We start from the raw sequence: 13,345 nt of genomic DNA, 5'->3' as shown, positions 1-13,345 counted from the left end.
TTGCAAATCAAGTGTAAAAAATCCGGCGAAATCTGGAAGATTTGGCAAGTTTAGTCTTATCCCATTTGAATAGGATATTCGGGATGAAATTTCTATCAACAAGTTAGAAATTTTTAGAAAAACTGAAGTAGAATGATTGACCTGGGATAAGACTTTTAGGTTTTGTCTTTATTTCTGAACAGATATTGTTACTCTTGTATAATTTTAGTCGAACATCAAAATTTAATTGGGAATTCGTAATTTTGAGTATAGAGAAGAACATATTGCTTGACATTTTTGGACCTTCATGGGGGGGGGGGGGGTTAACCCCCAAACCCCCCCCCCCCCGTTCCTACGGCCATGGTTCATGGTTATCATATAAGGTTTTATGGTAAACTAGCCCGCACAGTCTGATAAAACTGTAGCTCTTCATTTTTCCACTGTTTTGCACTTTCGAATGAGTATAAAAAATCTTTTATATTTCACTTACTTCCCACAAATTGTAACTTAAAACAATCGTATCAAAATTGGGGCAGAATGCCCGTCAGACCACGATTTTAACGCTCAAATTTTGAATGCTGTTAACTTTTGGGAAAAGCCGAATATCAAAACAAAACGTCATTCTTTGAATTTGCTGACTACCAAATGACGATAAGAAAGCATAAATATTACAAATTTCGTATATTTTAAAGCTATTTAATTTTAAAGTGCACCAATATTTGATTCGAAAAATTCATCTGTCGCCATGTTTGCTGCGATATTAGCCAAAAAATTAAAATTCATTGCATACTTGAAGGCGTTTTACCTAAAAGGATACCAAAAAGTGTATTTTAAAACGCGAAATATTCGATAATTTTTGCAATAACAAATATTTTATGCCAAAGTACGGTTGATTTATGAAAATACGATGAACGTGATATAAAACTTTTGATGCTTCAGTTATTACATTCCGTTTAGGGGGGGGGGGGGGTAGGTGGGGGTAGGGTCTAACACTTTCAAAAAATCAATTTTTTTATTTTTTTTATTGTAAAACATTTCAAAAATGTTGTGTCAAATTTTCAAGTCAATTGAAGCAAAACTGTAGAAGTTATAGGCCTTTATCTCCTCCTATCTAATACTGCAAGAAAGCAAGAGCAGAAACTTCAAACGCGTTTTTCTCGAAAGCACATTTTAAAAGTCCGTGGACATCGTCATTTGAAAACTACTTATCTGATTCTTTTCAAATTTGGAACATATTTTCTACATATAAAATACCAGACCCCAACGTTTTTCTTTTTTGTTTTTTTTTACTTTGGAGAGATTTTACAGGTAAAAAATGGCGGATTTTTTCGTGAAAAATCGTAGTTTTTACTTCAAACAGTCACAAAAATTTCATAAAAATTTTTTTAAGTTAAATAAAAACGTTGGGGTCCAGAAAAACATCTATTAAAAATATTTTGCTCTGGTTTTTTGACTTCAGATGATTCTGTGCTGAGATACAGTGTCCACCGCAAATCCTGTTTTCTAAAAGGCATCCTCGAAAATGCTCCGTCACCGGCTCATTTTTCAATATTTTTGTACAAAAAAAATTACTAAATGTTCTTTTAACAATGCTTTGTATAATGCAAAAAATTTGAATACATTTGTTTGAACGATAGCTCTAGAAAAAAATCGTGAAAATGGTGTTTTTTTTTACCCGTTAGACCCTACCCCCCCTTAAACAATGTTCCATTTACCACCCTTTCGGTATGGTGCGTTCTGCCCACTTATTTCGGCATTCTACCCCGCGGTGTGTTTTCTAGTTGTGTTAGTTTTTTACAAAAATATCATCAAAAACGGGTTCCTATCACCTGTTTTCTTATTAGTAAGACGGAAATAAGTTCTCTCAATCGTCGTAAACGTTCAATTTGATTCTTAAATGATTGGAATTGCTGTAAAAAGTGATTATGCTTAACTGGTGCGTTTAGTACAGTTTTCCCTCAAAAGAAAACGTACCGTAAACTGGAGGAACTTTGATCATTTTTTTTTCAATCAGTTTTGAATATTTCAGAAGGGGTAGCTTTTTCGTAATACCTAAAAGTGTTTAAACACTTACTGAGGTGAGGAGTAGAAAAAATTATCATTTATTGCAGTTAATTCAAACGACATTGATGGTTATAACTAAATGTTTGTTACAAAACCAGATTTCGATTTTCGGGGTAACTTGGTTTTGATCACTATGGTTTTTACATACCAACATCTTCAAAATTATTGTGCCATTTAGCACAGAAGGCAAACACAACAATAACAGTAACTTTTGTGAGGACTAAATTGATTTTTTCAACGTTTTTCCAAAAACATTTATAATCGAAAGATGAACAAGGTTGCTGCATACATCTAGGGGTAAAAATTATAAACATTTCTCAAAATTGTTTGGCCTCAAAAACAAATGAATTTTGCCTTCATGCAATTCCCTAGGTCCTCGCACTGTTCCCATGACTTTTTTTCTTCAAACTTAACTATTTGATAGGGTTTTAGCCATTTTTTTCTATACTGGCTTTTCATGGAAAATGACCGTTTTTTTCAATTTCCAAAAATTTTCACCAAATGACCTTTATAACATTTAAACTAAACCTAAACAAAGAAAAAAACTTGAACTTTCACAAAAATGCTTGCCCATTTGCTCCTTAATGATATTTTAAGATTTTAAAATTACATTTTAAATAAAATCAAAAATCTCCCAATTAAAACCAAATTTAGCATATTTGTAACTCAATTTATTGGCTTTCATACTTAGTAAACAGTTTTCAGATATTTTAACTTTTTACTTTGTTAATGATGTTTATCTGCAAATATCATGTTGATCAAAGTTACCTCGGTGATCAAAGTTCCACCAGTTTACGGTAATCAAAATTTTGTTTAAAAAAAAAAGGTGGTTCATAGTAAGAATTATAGGTGGCGCCCAAAAATTAAAGTCGATGAACTTCTTTATTGGACGCTATCTCCAATACCACACGGCAGAACGTCACAAAAATCTGTACATGTGAATATTACATTTCAAATACATCCCATAAATTCATAAATTTGTCAAACCATGGCAACTCTATAATCCACTTTTCCAAAACATCTTCGCTGTGATCGCAACAACTTTGATGGTTGATTCTTTGAAAAGCATGGTTTCACACCACTTTGGACACTTTTGGTTGAAATCAAAAATAATAAAATATATAAATATACACATATTTAATGTACAACGTATACCTTGAATGTATAACTTCTGCTTACTCGAGCGTCAAGTGAAATTTGTTTTGAGCATTTGAAATCTGCCTTTTTCCAAAGCATGTTTATTCAATTTTTTTCTTAGACTCATAAACACGTTAAAAATGATGTTTGTAATTGGATATTGCCTACACAGTAAACGAAAATTACCGAGTTCGGTAATTTTTTTACCGAAATCCTAACATGTGGAGTTCGTTAAACTGTTCGGTAATTTTTTCGGTAAAAAATAAACGAACATCGGTAAATGAAGAATCGATTAACCGATGTTCGTTTATTTTTTACCGAACAGTTTAACGAACTCCACATGTTAGGATTTCGGTAAAAAAATTACCGAACTCGGTAATTTTCGTTTACTGTGTACCTCATTACAATATTGTCAAAACTAAAAATTGACACTCATTGAACGGGTAAATAACTCTGGAAAATCATTTTGTATTAAAAAAAAACTATCAAAAGTAATGACACTGACTGGCATTCATAAACGCAAAAGCCCCTTGAACAGTATGCTAGCAATAATTTTTTTCCCAAAACAATTGTGTGTGAAAAACCATAGATGGTTCAGAAAAATCTTTTAAGTGCGTTTATAGAGACTCGCTTTCATCTTTTGCTAGATCATCCTCTTCACAAGTACATAAAAAAAAAACGTTCGTCGCACACACACAGTGTCTATCTAAAATGGCCCTTGGCTATTAATTTGTTTTGCCAACCAAAACTTGGGCGTCTTCAAAGTGCAGATCCACAACAACAGGAGAAGCCGAGCATGAAACCCAGAGAAGGAGGGTATTTTAGATTCATCTCATGATTTCCCCGAGGCTATTTGCAATTCATCATTACATGTACACACTCACACAAAGATAAATCCTTGTCGTAGATAGCCCCCTTAGTAAGTCATTTTCCAGCACGAGTCCCCCATTGAAGTATATAATTACACTTACCTACAGCTGTCTGTAGTTGATCCTGTTCCTGTTCCTGCTCGAGAATTTCCGTCTTCTTCAACCAAACACCGGAATCGTTGTAAAGTACCAGCAGGAGGCTTACGAGGGTGATCTGCAAAAAAAAACGGAAAAAAAAACGAAAGAAATAAATTAAACTCGGTTGTGCCAATGATTTCAATCTTGCCAAATGCTCCATCCTTGGAAAGGAAGATTGGAGAAATGTGAATACTACAACTATTGCTTCTTCTTACTGCTGATGAACACCAGCTGGTGAATGAGAATATGAAAGTGCAGGTTCAATTGCGATGCCAAATGAATTAATTATTGAGGGTTTATAACTCAAAGCTCTAATTGTATCTTGATTTGAATCCCGATGCAGAATGTTAAATTACCGTGTTTTCAACAATCGTAGAGTTCTGAAATCCAATCACATAATTGAATATGCATCAATATTGATGTACGAATTCTAAAAGAAAACTATAAGGCCAAGTACAGCTATGATTACTTTTTAAATACAAAGAATCTTTCCACTTCAGTTCTTATCCAAAATCTGATTTGAAACAAATTCAGTTTCTGGCTGCACGAGCCAGCATCAGTAAAGATGCTCAGTTGTTTTATGATGATTGGATTACTGTCTTACGATTCAACCTGATGAAAACTAAACAAAGAATCGTACAAGTTTCATGTTCGAAATTCGGGATTAGGTAAATGAAAGAGAACGGAGACACAAGACAAAAATTTTGAATAAAATTCATCTTTTGTCTATTTTATTCAACGTGAATCTTCAACCTTCTTGAACAAATTCATGCATTTTAGAAGGATAGTTTTCCAAAAACGAAAATAAATATTTCGGAGGGCTTCCCCTCAAAATGATTTCGAAAATTGGCCATTGAATTTGGGACAGGTAGCCCAGCCAAACGGAACGACGAAAGAGATCAAAAGATTTGAAGCTCCAAATCTTGATTCAACCAAATCACTACACATAAAAACAATCCCTACAACGAACAAACCATCCAACCGAATCTGCCGAAATTGCCTCCGACTTCCGGAAGAAATGTGACAGCAATTTGAATTCAGCCCGCAAAATCGGAAGGCCAACCGTCATTTCGACTAGCAGCAAACTACATTGATACCTACAACCATATCACTAGTCTGTCCCATCCGTTTCGTCCAGCCAGAGTGGCTTTGTTAGCCGATAATACAGTTAAGTTGCGACATTGGTTTCAAATGGCCATCCCAAATCATCTGGTGAATACGAAAATTCAATCCTGGACAACTGCTATTATGGTTATAAATGGTTTCATTATATGTTTTGTTCTGGCTTCGGAAACGATTGAAAATGTTTGAGGTCCAGCGTTGGGTCAAGGGTAGACCCAATTGAGTAAATTGAGTAAATGTCTTTCAAAAAACGTACCTTTCAAAATCTGCTCACAAAATCACAAGAAATGTAACAAATGATAGTCACTATGTTATAGGTAAAGACATTACATATCGATGATCGTATCTTGGAATCTGCACGAATATTCCAAATAACAAGTCATACCAGAAATCATAAAATAGCTTACCGTCAAACGGGGCACCGTGCAACAGAAGGGTTAGATGCAACATTTGTAAATCACAACACTTATTGAATTTTTATGCTAATCCAATGATATAAAGTTATCATTTAATGATAACAAAATGATCATGACATAGTTTCTCACATCGTGGGATAGAGATTTAAAGCGTTTGATTCTTTTAGAAAATTTAATAAATCGAGCAATATATGTACAGTTTTTTACATCTTTTTATGTTGTAAAAAAACCTTACCCAGTATGACGGATTGGCTATATGATATCACCTAAAAACTAAATATTGCTATCATTATCCTACACTATTTGTGTAAAAATAATTTTCGGACAATCACCAATTTTTTTTAAATAAACATGTTTTAATTTCAGTTACCATTCCGGACTTAAATTCATTGAAATGCAAATCAAAGATTTACCTTTAAAATCTCTTTTCGATATGCTGGAATATGATTGTTTTACATCGTTACGTTTATTAATTTCAATAATTAACCACCCAAACATTATTTTACCCCTAAATGTATGCATCTTTGTGCTTTTTCTTTAAAAACATTTTTGACAGAAAAAATGTAAAATTTATTTCAAACAAAACCAAAAATTACTGCAATTAGTGCTTTATGCGTCGTGACATTACAAGTAAGGCAACGGCCTTATTTTGGACCGGGGACATATTTTGGACCACTTCACAGCTTTTTCCCATTGTTTCTCATAAATAATGTTAATCACAGTGATTGAAATTTGCTGAGCATGAATTGATCAACCTTCTCTCGCTCACTGCTTTACTCGGAAGCAAAGGTTGCTTTGAGGCAGCGAAAACGACAAAACCGATGATGCATACGCTCTCAATATGGCCCGCCTTCAAGAAGCAGTATACATTCGAGGCAGCGAATCCAAAAAACCAAACGAATGGCTCTCACTCATCTCCTGTTACATTCTTGAGGGAACCGAATTCAAAAGGCAGAGCAAACCCGAGTCTCCTCGTTTGTGCCTGGATCGAATACCCGAGGTTTTTCTGCTATTGCTATTATTGCACAGCAACCGCACGCAGGCAGCTAGTTTTTTCGTTTCTTTTTCCTCCCCCCTCTTTGCACTATACGTTGCGGGCCGTGCAACGCAATAAGTTCGGTTGTTTTTGTTGTTGCCTCAACCTTTGCGGCGAGGTTGAAGATGTTCTCCTCAACGACAGCTGTCGGCTGGAGTTATTCAAATTCAACAACGTAAATGAGTATGTGTGCCTCGTCTTCTTCATGCATCATGTAGCAACCGAACGTTGAGAGAGTTCGTTCGGGGCAGCAAACGAATAGTGTCTCTCAGAGCAGATCCTCCTCATGGGGGGAGGTTTGAATGAATGTATATGTATCGTCTCCTGTATAGCTATGCGAGGCCTCAAAGTGTGTATTTTGAATGCCTCTGATGAGAAAATTGGTGAGGATTTCAATCACTGAACTATACACATAATGTACGAAATCATTAGATTGACAAGTTCCTTTTATTTTCAGATTCAGTGTTGAAATTCCTTATAAGATAGAAATTTAAAATGTAGTAACATTCTTCATTGGAGTGATCGTAATATACAACATGTTGAGGCCGCAAGAACTCCATTTTCAAGGAAAATTCAGTAACGGAAAGTTCCTCAATCGGATTTTTTTTGTAGTTCAAAATATCTTAAAAGCAGATGGAATCGGAACAAAATATTATAATAAACTTTATTTCAAGAATAAAAAGCTAAGACGAATAAAAAATTCAAATATAAATAAGATTTTCCAATTCTGTACTTTTTTTGCTTTTGTTTACAGTGTGTTTATTGACAATTTTAAATCTTTACAAAGTGATGTCTAACTCATTCCAAAATCCAATGCAGTACTGTTCTCACTTGCGTTTGCAAGCAATTCTTTATTAGATTTCAAGATTGCTCGAATTCTTCTCTCTCTCGCTTTTAGGTACATCATTCAAATATGAATTATGATACTTCAAACTAACCCATATTCAGATTTCTAAAAAAAAGATCCAATTAAATTAAATTTGGTTTGAATTTTTTACATGAAGTATTCATACAATGGATGACCGTAAAAAGATTCAAGTATATACTACCAAACAGAATTTGAATATGAAAATTTTAAATTTCAATAGTTCTAAATTCAAGTTAATGCGTAAATAAAACAAAAGTGATTCCAGAACAACAATAAATCAAAAGAAGAAATTTTAATTTGTAATTTTTGCTTTTCCTATGAGTTTTTAGAGCCAAATAGAAAGAAAAACTGTTTATAAAAGCTTTTTCAATTGGTGTTTTGAAAAAGAAATTAAGATTCAACTTCAAAACTCAAAATCTGCGTTCACAATTATAACACAATGAAAAAAATGCACATTTTCGAGGGGCAAATAATTTGAAAACTGACTGTGACTTATTTAGGGGTACTGAATGCACATTTGTATTTTTTCTATCTGCTCTGTTTTTCGATATAACTTTTGTAAATACACTGTTAAAATTCATTGAAAAAATTTGTGCAATTTTTAGCAAAAGTGTACAGTATCAAAAAGATTTAGAAAAAAAGGTTCTTATTCATGATCAATTTTACTGATGACTGTGAGTTATTTACTGTGACTTCTGGACGTCAAAATTATAGAATTTAAAAAAAAGTTAAATTTATTGTTTTCAAATCGTTGTTTTTTAAGAACGAAATCTGTATCACTTTTTCGGGATTTGCCACTTAGTGGAATTCTTCCCTAAAATCTGCATCGATGAATGAATAAAAAATAATTTAAAGATTAAAAATAATTATTTCTTGTGCATGTCGGTCAGTTGCTTCAACAGTTATCATTGATCGATTAGCTTAGCTTAGCTTAGCTTAGCTTGATTGACTACACACATCCACCTTAAATCATTGAACCTGAAATGCTTTATCATCTAAACTTTATTAATAATTCATGTTTTTTCTGCCTCCTTTCAAAACCTTGTTCGATAAAAATAAATTTTTTGATTGAAATCATCGTTATAACCTATGCATTTCAAATCCCACGATCGCAGGCGTGACTCAGTAGAAAGAATTCCACATCGTCAATGGTTGCTACTCCGTGATTGACCGAGGCCATCAATTTTGTCCATATGCCAAACGAATGGAGTCTGGGATTGGCACACATTCACAGTGCACAAAACTGATGCTCTCTTTTTTTAACCTCAATAACGGCGCCGGCCACGTCCTAGTAGTCAATAGATAGATGGAAAGAGAAAAAGGGATTGAAAGATTCAAATCTAATGCTTTAGGACCGAGGTCACCTCTGCATCCTAGCAAAACAATTTTTGTTGGAAAAGTGGGTTAAAGGATATGATCATGGAGACTCTTTTGACTGTGTTGCGATCTTAAAATAAACATTTTTTCTTAAAATGGCTTTTGGAGATAATAACAGAGCTGCATTCTTATTTCCTAGTGAAATCCCTGAATGGCAAATGGACTAAAATTTATTGTATGTTTTGTTTGTTAAATTCTCACATATAATATCATATTTTAATCTACTATCTTTTTCTTTTCAGCGAAAATCAAGACAAAAAACTGATATCAAAGTTTTATAATTTTTTTTCATTGAATTAAATTTAAAAGATTGATGCTTTCCTAGCTCCTGTTAGCAAGAAGATGCGACTTCTACCAAATAAATTCAATCAGCTCAATTAATTTTAATCATTGATCATTCATATGGCCCTTTTACTCTTGAATTGAAATGAATGAATATTTTCATAGATGTAATTTTTGTAAATAAAATATTGAAAGAATGTCTATATTAGCTTCGCTAGCTTAGCTTGTTTAACTAATATTGAAAGATTGCCTATATTAGAACATATTTTTTGATTTTTTGTACATTGTACATTAATACTTTTGAATTTATAATTTGATTCAAACAACGCTATTGAAGAAAAAATATTTTATACTGAAATTATTGATGGAAGCTCTATCATGATATTAAAATTGGAAATTCTTAAGATCAATATCCAGAAACTCCCTAAAAGCCAACTGTGTTGATTTCCGTATATTTTCCTTATTCAATCAGTGAATTTGCAAATCCACTCCAGATCCAGATTGAAATCAGATGCAAATGACAACAGAGTTAAAATGAATCTTTTAATATCGCTCCAAGGTAATTTAAACATTTAGTGAGTTTTGGTGAATTGTAAATATATACCCATAAACAAAGTATTTTCTTTGGGTAAGATGATTCCAAAAGCTGTTTTTTAATTCTGCTAGTTAATGCTTACCCTCATATTGTATTCCAACTTGCATTATTTATGAATTGTTTTGTCAATAACATCACGAATGAAATAACATTTTATTAAACCGAACAGATTTACGAAGAAAAGGAACTTAAATATTGTCTCTTCGCATAATCCTATGCATAAGAAACAGAAGAACTCAACAGTTTTCATTGATCGATTAAACTCTAAAGTAATTAGTTTTCTGACAAAAAAAAACTGACAAAAAATCGAGTTAAGGACGCAAACATTTTTCAAAATCAGTTTGCCTAAATGCCTTATGTTTCAATTTTTCCCTTGTGGATTAAAACTTTCACGTTATGAATCGATTATTTTTTCGGCAACAAGGCAATCCATCAAGCAAACATTCGAAAAAGCTTTTTGTGACTTTTGACTTATATTGTTGGATTTCAAGATCTTCACTTATTATATTGCCGAAACTGCATTCAGCTCATCCACATAATCCATCCACATAATAAGGCTTGATACTCTACATCTGACACTTGTGCTATTTCAATTGCAACTGATAAATACTCTTCACCAAATCAACCTTTCATGGCTTCATTCCATGTTTTTTTTTCTATTATAAATCAATATCATTTCAAGAGTTTGATATTATGAGTAGGTACCTACATGAAGATAAAAAACGATGTTTCACTTTCTTTATAATTTATTTGTTGCTATTGATTTGTTTCAGTACAACTAAAATTGAAAATTTTGTATTATTACCTGAAATTTAAGAGCAAATCAATTAAAATTAATTCCAGAAGCTTCGTACTTCAGTATCTGATTTTGATAATCTTTTCTTTAACTAAATTTATATTTGGAGTGTTCATTTTTTATTTTAAAGATTTGAAAAATCAAAACCAGTATTTCAAACAAGGATTGTGTTTCCAAATTAAAAATAATATTACGAAATTTCCAAATCACTATTCAGTAAACAAATCCAATGAAAAATTCAATCCGCGTAATCATAGCAAATTGAAATTCATAGCAATAATTAACTAAAACTTATCTCAAAACTATAATTTTCGTTTGGCCTAACACTAATATTCAGGAGCTCAACAATGTGTTTATAATTTTTATTTTTAAAATGATATTTATAACAAGAAAATTCTTTTAAAATCTTTAAAAGTTACAATTTTAAACTACCAGATATACATTTATGACAATTTTCTTTTTATTTACATTTCTTGGCAGTGAATATTATAGATTTGTTGGTTGTTCTATAAATAATGAAGAAAGTTTGTTGAAAGATTTAAAAATTCTTCTCTTATTTCATATTTTTCGAAATACATCTGATTTTGTTCAGTGAAAAGTGCGGGAGGAGGAGTAGTGTGCAGCTTATATTGTACTCATTTGAAAGTGGCAACCCTCACACCCCTCCCCCCGCAACTCTCCTCTCTTTTTGCTTTTTCAAAATGATCGTTTTTTCACCAGATATTACGTTCCTTCATATTGACAGATTTTTGAAAATTTGGAAAATCCCTACCCCCCAATAGCCAACTCTAGGACCGCCCCTGGTTTAAATTGGATGGAATCGTAGCATTACGCAAAAACGGTGCAGGAGTGAAAAAAAAAGTCAAATATTTTGTTTATGTGGTGAAGGACATCGACAAAATTTGTTATAACTTCGACCAAATGGAAAATTTCGAGTTATTTTGAAAGTCAAGCTTCAGGAAACAGAAAACATAGCCTTAATTTGAAAAAGAAATGCGTATTTTACAGATGGCGCCCGAGATGCCCGAAAATTAAAGTCAAATTTTCTTAATTTTTTTCATTGGGCGCTTTCTCAAAAACCACTAGACAGAACATCACAAAAATATGAAGATGTAAACATTACACTACCAGCTAGCTTTGCTGAAAATCAAGGAAAATCCATGCATTCAAAGTTTTTAACAAAACAATAATGCGTTGCATTTTTTTTACGAATACACTCCTTATGAATGGATATAGCAATTACTGATGCAGTGAAATTACATCGTTTCATCTGAAGCTGTTATTCTGAATCACATGGATGTTTTCATCCATCGAGGTTGAAAAAAAAAAAGAAATTGTCACTATCAGTTTGCGCCACCCACTTGAAACGTAAGCCCACTGTCTTATTTTGTAAAGTGAAAAAAAAAACAACACGAAGATTTCGTTTCGTTCAAAACTAACATGGATATATATATATATGGAATCTTGTTCTGCATTTAATACAAACACAGATGATGATATAAAACTTAGATAACTAAGAGCGAATTTACTCGTGGAGCAGCCCGAATTCAACTAAAAAAAATTGAAAAAAAATTTTAAAACAAATCACTTTTTTTTCTATTAGGCTGGAACAAATATCAATTTCTTCTTTTGTCACCCCCCCCCCCCCCTTTTTGAAATTCCCAAAAACCCGAAGTGGGAAATAAATAAAGTTTGAAGTATTTAATGTAAATTTCGAAAAAAAAATTCAAGAATTCCAAAGATTACAAGATGAATTAAACAAATTTTGGAAGATGGAAGTTATTTCACCATCTGTATTTTTGATTTTATTGAATTTCTCGATAAAAAATTACTGATATTTTAGGTTTTGTGCAATGATATTCTATGGAACTTTGTTGCATACAAGATTTCGTGCAATTTATTCCAATTTATTTGTTTTTTGCATTATTTTTTATTGTAACAACCCCCGCCCCCCCCCCCCCCCCCCCTCACGATGTTCCAACTCCGAGTGACAAAAGAAGGATTTTAAATTTGTTCCGGCCTTATTGATATTTTGATATGAATAGTGATTTTTGGCCTGCAATAGCGATCGTTTCTACATCCACAAAGTTTCAAATAGCTGAGAATCCTTATTACTACTAATAAAGGTTTCAAAGGATTTGTTTTTAAAAAGGCACTATCTTCTTGAGTCGAAAAAGTGTTGAAAGCAAGTCGGCTTTATTTCTATATTGATTACGGAGATAAATCTATGTTTTAGTGAAACTGAATGAAGTTGGAATCAGAAAAAAAAACGAATTTTAGGAACTCATTAACAAACATTGCCGAAGAACCGGTTCAAACGGTTTTTTATTCGATGCATTAATTAGTGAAATCGTTAAAATTGGAGCCAACTCAATCAGGAGTAAAGTTTTAAGAAATATTTGCGTGTATGTGTTCAATATAACTTTCGAACTCAAGGATTTTTTAATGTAACAAAAACACCAAATCAACAACCTAAGCTCAAAGCTATTGATCATATTTTCAGTCGAACATCCACAAACAAATTTCCGGTATGCCCCTGTTCATAATCCAAAATCGTCTGAAAGGTTTGAAAATCGACCTCCCGGTAGAATATTGACCATCTTTCCTCTTTGTTTCCTGTCTCGATTCGGGAAAGGGTCCACACAAAGTCGTCAAAATTTCAGACT

General features: G+C 32.7%; 1 protein-coding gene across 4 annotated transcripts in view; it reads right to left on the bottom strand.

Annotated features, from left to right (window-relative positions):
• Positions 1 to 13,345, bottom strand: part of LOC129753496 (potassium voltage-gated channel protein Shal) — a 784,223-nt gene that overhangs the window by 224,051 nt on the left and 546,827 nt on the right. For all 4 annotated transcript variants that reach the window (XM_055749315.1, XM_055749312.1, XM_055749313.1 and 1 more), the window contains one exon: positions 4,152 to 4,263. The gene's annotated coding sequence lies outside the window, so the exon portion shown is untranslated. The remainder of the gene's footprint in view (positions 1 to 4,151; positions 4,264 to 13,345) is intronic.

This window comes from Uranotaenia lowii, chromosome 3, assembly GCF_029784155.1.
Source record: "Uranotaenia lowii strain MFRU-FL chromosome 3, ASM2978415v1, whole genome shotgun sequence".
NCBI classification, from domain to species: domain Eukaryota; kingdom Metazoa; phylum Arthropoda; class Insecta; order Diptera; family Culicidae; genus Uranotaenia; species Uranotaenia lowii.
Note: the sequence above shows the minus strand (reverse complement) of the source record. Positions and strands in the feature narration are given on the sequence as shown.